The sequence below is a fragment of the Panthera onca genome, chromosome B1, assembly GCF_046562875.1.
Source record: "Panthera onca isolate mPanOnc1 chromosome B1, mPanOnc1 haplotype 2, whole genome shotgun sequence".
Taxonomy (NCBI): domain Eukaryota; kingdom Metazoa; phylum Chordata; class Mammalia; order Carnivora; family Felidae; genus Panthera; species Panthera onca.
This window is the reverse complement of record NC_138342.1, coordinates 188,563,422-188,571,669: the sequence shown is the minus strand read 5'-3', so window position 1 is coordinate 188,571,669 and position 8,248 is coordinate 188,563,422.

The following is an 8,248-nucleotide window of genomic DNA, read 5'->3' as shown; positions in this document are numbered from 1 at the left end:
TAATAGCAATGCACACTTCATATAATATTGATAGATGGGAATGCTCATCTAATGCGTTATTGAGGGTGTAAGAAGCAGTATGACAATTGGCAGAGCTTATTTAGGCTTTACATAAATGCATTGTATCCCTTTACAGAAAAGCAAATGCAGAAACCAGTAACAGGAATAGTGAGGCATGTAGAAAAACTAAGATTTTTGAAATGATGAGTGACAGAGGAACACACACACACACGTATACACATTTGGTTTAAGGGGTATAAAGTATGATGTCCACTGATTGTTTTGTTACAACTTATTGCCTCTTAATGTTGAAGATACAACAATACAACATTAGGTAGTTTCTTGTGAAACAACTTTTTTCTTTGGACTCCGACACGAAGAGTTACAAGGTAGTGGGCACTGACATTTTATCTCTTGACAACTCAGGCATCTAGTTATCTTCCCTCCCGTGATGATGCCTGTATATGACTTGAGAAGTTTTCTGCAACCACCTTCAGTGGATAATGGAAGACATAGGCTTGCTCAGCAGCTATTAATCTCTGCTAGGAACCATCCTACCACATCTGTTGAAGGCTCATAATTGAAACAAATGTTCAGGATGTTAACCTGATCATGGAAGAGAGGCTTAACTTGAAGAGAGACCAACAAGAAGCTCCAACAGGAAATAGAAAGTTAAATAATAGCATATATTTTTGGAAATCTTATCCTGGTTCTTCAGACTGCCTGCTCCTTTTGTATGCTAATGTTGTGGGACATAGATGAAGAATAATAAGTCAGATTCAGCCTATGACAGGCTGTGTAAATTGGAGCAAATCACACAAATCTTGAGACCCTTTCTTCATTTGTCTTGTCTACCTGGAAGAATTCTCATGAAGACCAAATTTAAAATACATTGTGAGCTATAAAAAGTTATATGTAAAACTTAAAAAAAAACCAAACTAGTTATTACCTGTCAAATAATTTGTTGTAAATAATTTCCAATGTAATTTGTTAATTTGGATTTTTCATCAGTCATAACTGAATATGGTCTTTTGTTTACAATGCTAAAAATGAATTAGTAGCTAACACTTATATAGTGCTTACTGTATGCCAGGTACCATTCCATGTGCTTCACATATTAATATGTTTATATTTCCTAATCACTTAATCTTCATTTAACAAATGATGAAAAGGAAGCAGAGAAAAGTTAACTTGTCTAAGGTAGCACCACCAACCGTGACAAAGCCAAGTGGTCTGTCTGCTTTTGACTACCTGTTACTATGTTTTGTCCCCAGGACACTTTCCCAATTTTCCACAAAAATAATGATTCTTCCTAAATGGCTTCAAGTCAACATTATTCGTTCTGCAGCCCGTATCAGAACTAGAGAGCAGAAGGTGGAAGTTACTTACCAGTAGGAAATCAAGTATAGAGCACAAATTAGTTGACAAGGAGGAAAACGGGGAAAACTTTTCAATTTATTCCTCTGTACACCTTATCACAGGTCACAGGTTGCAAGCCTGTGGGAGATAGCTAGAGAAATGTAGTGTATCATTCCCAAATTTACATGTGATTTTTCAAAAAAACAACAATATCGAATCATTACACTTCAGTTAGGAAGAGACCTAAATGTCATTTTGTCTAAATTCTTTAAAATATTCCTACCAAGTGAATGCCCAACCTACATCTGACACTCTCTGGTATGATAACATTGCCTTCATTTAGCGTTCATTCAACAAATATTGAGTGCTTACTCTGCTCCAGGCGTGGTTCTAGGCCCTGGGATGCATCAGTAAACAAAAAGACAAAATCTCTGCCTTGCATTTAGGTAGAGAGCTAGTAGTAACACCAGGTAAAGAGAAGTGCTGTAAGGACAGTAATGCAGGGTAAGGAGATAGAGACTCATGGGGGTATGTTTGAACTATTTTTTAAAGGATGGTTAGGGAAAGACTCTGAGAATGTGACATTTGAGAGAGACCTGAAGGACATGAGGGAGTGGGTAGTTGTTCCAGGCAAAAGGAATAACAGATGCAAAGACTTTGAGGCAAGCATGATCTTAGAGTGTGGAACAACAAAAAGTCCAATGTGCCTATAGCAAATTGAGAAAGGTAGGGAGCATTAGGAAACTAGAGAATCACATAGAAACTACATCCAGAGGGTCTGTAGGTCAAAATCAGGACTTAGGATTTGGTTTTGAGTGTTATAAGAAGCCATTGAAAGTTTTTGGAATAGGCATGCTATATTAATGATTTACATTTAACAAGATCTCTTTGGTTGATATTTGGAATATTGACTGTAGTAGGGTAATGTGGAAGCGGGAAGGCCAATGTAATAGAGAAGACTTAGTGATGGCTTAGACCAGGCTGGTAGCAGTGGTAATCCTTGGCCAGCAGTTTGGCAAATGTTTCTTATGTGAAATTGAAATCTGTCTCCTTAAAGTTAGTACTCATTAGCCCTTGTTCTACTACTTATAGATGTATAGGAAAAAAAAACCCAGTGCTTTTATAAAGGATAACTTCACATATTTGAAGGTAACTTTAATTTTTCTGGTTGTTTCTTATGACATGTTTTTCAGTTCTTTCACCATTTAGTCCTTTCCTGCATAGTGATAATGTGTCTCTTTTCAAAAGAATGAGGCTTAGATTAAGCATACTGTGTTTTAATTTTATTTAATTCCACATTAGTTAACATATAGTGTAATAACGGTTTCAGGAGTAGGATTTAGTGATTCATCACTTACGTATAACACCCAGTGCTCATCCCAACAAGTGACCCTCCTTAATGCCATCACCCACTTAGCCCCACCTACCTCCCTCCATCAATCATCAGTTCTCTGTATTTAAGAATCTCTTATGATTTGCCTCCCTCTGTTTTTATCTTATTTTTTCTTTCCTTCCCCATGTTTATCTGTTGTGTTTCTTAAATGCCACATGAGACTGAAATCATATATGTCTTTCTCTGTTATTTCACTTAGCATAATACATTCTAGTTCCATCTACATCGTTGCAAATGGCAAGATTTCATTCTTTTTGGTGACTGAGTAATATTTCCTTGTATATTTAACATCTTTACCCACTCATCAGTTGATGGACATTTGGGCTCTTTCCATAATTTGGCTGTTGTTGATAGTGCTACTATAAACATTGGGGTGCATATGCCCCTTCAAATCAGTAGTTTTGTATCCTTTGGATAAATACCTAGTAGTTTAATTGCTGGGTCATAGGGTAGTTCTATTTTTAATTTTTTGAGGAACCTCCATACTGTTTTGCAGAGTGGATGCACCAGTTTTCATTCCCACCAGCAGTGCAAAAGTGTTCCCTTTGCTCAGCATCCTCGCCAACATCTGTTTCCTGGGTTGTTAATTTTAGCCATTCTGACAAGTGTGAAGTTGTATCTCATTGTGGTTTTGATTTGTCTTTCACTGATGTTGAGTGGTGTTGAACATCTTTTCATGTGTCTGTTAGCCATCTGAATGTATTCTTTGGAACACTGTTTATGTCTTTTGCCCATTTCTTCACTGGATTATTTGTTTTTTGGAGTTGAGTTTGATAAATTATTTATAGATTTTACATACCAACTATTTATCTGATATGTCACTTGCAAATATCTTCTCCCATTCTGTCGGTTGCCTTTTAGTTTTCGTGACTTTTTCCTTCGCCGTGCAGAAGCTTTTTATCTTGATGAGGTCTCAATAGTTCATTTTTGCTTTTGTTTCCCTTGCCTCCAGAGACATGTCTAGTAAGAAGTTGTTGCGGCCGAAGTCAAGGAGGTTGTTGCCTGTTTTCGCCTCTAGGATTTTGATGGTTTCCTGTCTTACATTTTATTAGGTCTAAGTTTCTTAGGTCTGTTTTTCAATTGTTTTTTTTCTTTCTTTTTTTGAATTAAGTACCTTATTTTATTTTCTATCTTTGTCAACTGTTAACATAGCATGTAAGCCTGTAAGTTTTCCATCTTATTCTTTAGCTTTGATTTTTATTACATATTGATCCCAGTTTTAACTAATCATTGGGAAGTTAGCAAGATAATGGAAGGCATAGGGTATTCCAGGAAAGGAAAACAGCACGTAAGCCATCATGATAGCTCAAAACAACATGACACTTTCAAGAAATTACAAAATATTCAAGGTGAAGATGAAAGTTGAGAAAATATGGCCACCATTGTACATTTCATTCATTCAATCAACAAATATTTACTGAGTGCCTACATAGTGTGTGAAGCACTATGGTAGGTGCTAGTAACCATAAATAAAATAGATATGATCTTATGGTACTTATAATCTCACAGAGGATATGGGCATTAATAAATATTATAAATATTATAAATGTGAACTAAGAAGGTGTTATTTGAATACATACCAAGGTGACCTACCTTCGTCTCAAATATCAGCAAGACCTTCTTAAGGAAGGATGGTTCAGAAGAGATCTGAAAGTCTATAAGTCAGAGTTAGTAAAGTAAGATGATGATAGATGGTGGGAAAGGTTCCAAGCTGTAGAAAATGGATAAATCCCTCCCAGGCAAGGGACAACCTGTGTATCATTTTAAAAAGTGAAATAGATCTACCCTAGCTAGAATGAAAACAGCAAGGGAGAATAATAAGTAATGAAGTTAAAGGAAGAGAAATGAGCCTACTCCTGAAGCCAAGACTACACTGTATGTTAACTAACTTAAGAATAAAATAATAAAATTAAAAAAATAAAAAGTAAACAGAGATATCAAATAAGCCAAGTTAGAGAAAAAAATGTTGTCCTAAATACTTAATACAAAAGAAGTCAGAAAGAGGTAAAAGAAACAAAATAGACGGGACAAATAGAAATCAAATACATGGATTCTAGTTAATTACATTAAACTTATTAATAATTACATTAAATGTAAATAAGCTAAATACTGCAATTTAAAAGCATAGATTGTCAGACTTGATAAAAAAACCCATTTATATGCTTCCTAAAATAAAACCACTTAAATTTTTTTTTTTTTCAGTGTTTATTCATTTTTGAGAGAGTGACCGAGCATGAGTGGGGGAGGGGCAGAGAGAGAGGGAGACGCAGAACTTGCAGCAGGCTCCAGGCTTTGAGCTGTCAGCACAGAGCCTGACACGGGGCTGGAAGCCACAAACTGCCAAGATCATGACCTGAGCCAAAGTTGGACGCTCAACCGACTGAGCCACCCAAGTGCCCCAAAACCACTTTAAATGTAAACACACAGGTTAAAAGTAAAAGTATGTACTTAGCTTTTTAGTTGAATTGTTTTATATTGGCAGTGGTTTTAACACAAATATTCTATTATGTAATCATAAGTCTCACAGTTCTTTAATCTTAGTTCTATATTTAAGTGGATACAATGCTCACCTTTAGTCCTTTTTTCAGTACCTGAAGTCATTGTGTTTTTGCCATTGATATAATTTTAAAATATTTTTTTTTTAATTTATTTTTGAGAGAGCAAGTTGGGGAGGGACAGAGAGAGAGGGAGACAGAGAATCCCAAGCAGGCTTCATGCTGTCAGTGTGGAGCCCGACACAGGGCTCAATATTATGGACTGCGAGATGATCATGACCAGAGCTGAAATCAAGAGTTGGGTGCTTAATAGACTGAGCCACCTGAGCACCCCATGACATTTATATAATTTTATAATAAAGGAAAACACGAGACCACAGTTTTTCACATTTATGTGCATCAATACTTTTTTAAATTAGTTTTTTTATTTGAGTGTATTTGACACGCAATGTTACATTAGTTTCAGGTGTACAGTGTAGTGATTTGACAAGTTTAAACATTATGGTATGTTCACCACCACTATCTGTCACCATACAATGCTATTATAATATCATTGACTATATTTGGTGTACCTTTCATTCCTGTGACTTATTCCATAACTGGAAACGTCTATCTCCCATTCCCCTTCACCCATTTTGCCTTTCCTCTCTACTCCCCTCCCTTCTTGCAACCATCAGTTCTCTGTTTATAGGTCTGATTCTGCTTTTTTTTGGTTTACTCATTTTTCTTTTGATTCCACATATCAGTGAAATCATATAGTATTTGTCTTTCTCAGTTTGACATATATATATTTGAGTTAGCATAATATCCTCTAGGTCCATCTGTGTTATCACATTCATCTATCAGTGGATTCTTAGGTTGCTTCCATTTGTTGGCTATTGTAATTAGAGCTGCAGTAAGTATATGAGTGCATATATCTTTTCAAATTAATGTTTTTATTTTCTTTGGGTAAATACCCAGTAGTGGAATTATTGGATCATGTGCTGTTTCTATTTTTAAATTTTTGAGGAACCTCCATACTATTTTCCACAGTGGCTGTACCAGTTGACGTTGCCTCCGACAGTGTACAAGAGTTCTTTTTTCTCCACATTCTTGCCAACACTGTTATTTCTTACCTTTTTGATTTTAGCCATTCCTTCAGGTATGGGGTGATATCTCATTGTGGTTTTGATTTGAATTTCCCTCATGATCAGTGATGTTGAACTTCTTTTCATGTGTCTGTTGACCATCTGTATGTCTTTGGAAGAATAACTATTCAGGTCCTCTGTCCATTTTTTAAATCATGTTGTTTGGGGTTTTTTGTTTGTTTTTATTTTTGGTGTTTAGGTATATAAGCTCTTTATATATTTTGGATGTTAACTGCTTATCAGACATATCATTAATATCTTCTCCCATTCAGTAGGTTGGTTGCTTTTTTGTTTTACTGATGGTTTCCTTTTCTGTGAAAAGCTTTTTATTTTGATATAGTTCCAGGAGTTTATTTTTGTTTTTGCTTTCTGTGCGTTAGGAAACATATCTAGAAAAATGTTGCTGCTTCCGATGTCAGAGAAATTACTGCTTGTATTCTCTTCTAGGATTTTTATGGTTTCAGGTCTCACATTTAGGCCTTTAGTCCATTTTGAGTTTATTTTTGTGTATGGTGTTAGAAAGTGGTCCAATTTCATTCTTTCACATGTAGCTGTCTAGTTTTCCCAGCACTGTTTATTGAAGAGACTGTCTTTTCCCCTATTTTGTATTCTTGCCTCCTTTGTCATAGATTGACTAATTGTGGTTTATTTCTAGGCTCTCTATACTGTTCTTTTTTTTTTTTTTTAATGTTTTTCATTTATCTTTGAGAGAGTGAGAGAGCGCACACAAGTGGGAGAGGGGCAGAGAGAGACAGAGATACAGAATCTGAAGCAAGCTCAAGGCTCTGAGCTGTCTACACAGAGCCTGATGTGGGGCTCAAACTCATGAACCATGAGATCATGACCTGATCCAAAGTCGGACGCTTAACTGACTGAGCCACCCAGGCACCCCTCATCTGTGTTTTTGAGGTGGAGCGGGAACATAAACCTGCCATTCTCCACTCCCTATGACCTGGAAAGCATTCCCCCAGCTCCTCCATAGTTTTGCAGAGTTCTAGAATTGTCTCTTTTATATGCTAGTTGCTCTTTTAAACTGCATTTTGTTGTGGTTGTTGTTGTTTTGTCTTCCTATGTCATAATCTTGGCCTGAAACCATCCTCATTATGTTTGATTTTTTAGGATTCAGTCATTGGGTTTTCATGGTATATATTTATGATTTGACTATGAAAAATTTCTACTACTGATTTCAGCATTGCAAATATAAAAGTAAAAACATGCAAAAATACATACTATGCAAACACTAAAGACAACTGGAGGGCTCTATTAACATCAGTCAAAGCCATTAGAATGAGGAGAATCACCAGGGATGAATGGGCTCACTTCATAATAAAAGGATTAACTCACTGACAGGACATGATAGTCCTGAAACTGTACACATGAAAGAGCTTTAAAACATATGAAAGAAAAAGTAAGAGAATGGACAGACCTACTTCTCTACTTTTCCATAGTAATTGTTAGAACAAGTAGAAGATCAGTAAGAATACAGAAGATTTGATCAACACTGTCAACCACTTTTCCTTGGTGGACATTTATAGAACATTCCACCTAACAACAGCAGAATATACATTCTTTTCAAGTTAATGTGAAACAGTAACTAATATAAACCATATTCTTGTCAGTAAAATAAGTTTCAATAAACTTAAAAAGATAAATTGTACTGAACATATTCTTTGATCACAATGGAATTAAATTAAGAGTCAATAACAGAAAATACCTGAAAATCTCCAGAGTTGGAAGTTTAGCAGCTCACTTCTAAATATTCCATTAGGTCAAAGAATAAATCATAAGGGAAAGAGAAAATATTTTGAATTGAATGAAATTGAAAACATATTAAAATTTGTGTGATGCAGCTAATGCAGTGGTTGCAGTGAAAG